We start from the raw sequence: 567 nt of genomic DNA, 5'->3' as shown, positions 1-567 counted from the left end.
TGCCACTTGACGAGGTATTCGACTCGTCGTCTGTTGAGTCGTTTCTTCAGCAAAGCTTTAATGATGAACATCTGTTCGCCTTCGTCGTTAAAGATAACTGGTCTTGACTTGGGAATTTGACGTCCTTCAAATCGATCTGGATTTCCAAAGTACGACTTGAATTTGTCCACGTTGAAGGTCGGACGCATGTTTGGCGGCAACTTCAGCTTCATCAAGTTGTCGCTCAGCTTCTTCACAATCTTGTATGGTCCAATCCATTTAGGAATGAACTTCTTGCTGGAGACAGTTGTGCGTTCATATGTCTGATGCTTGACGTTCAAGTCTTCGGTGGACAAGAGAACGAGATCGCCTTCTTTGAACTCTTTGTCTGCTCTTTTCTTGTCGTAGTATGAACACATTGATGCGAAGCATCCGTAGTGACAATGAAAGGCTTTTTGAAATCCGGCAACCGCAGTACTGGTGCTTGTTGGAGCATGATGTATAGCGAGTTGAATGCACATTCTTGTTCATCGTGCCAACACCAGGCCGTTTCTTTCTCCAACAGATTGCTTAAGGGCAATACTAGCA

This window comes from Plasmopara halstedii (assembly GCF_900000015.1).
Source record: "Plasmopara halstedii genome assembly, contig: Scaffold_291, whole genome shotgun sequence".
Lineage (NCBI taxonomy): Eukaryota > Oomycota > Peronosporomycetes > Peronosporales > Peronosporaceae > Plasmopara > Plasmopara halstedii.
The sequence above is the reverse complement of the archived record's forward strand: the minus strand, read 5'-3'. Positions refer to the sequence as shown.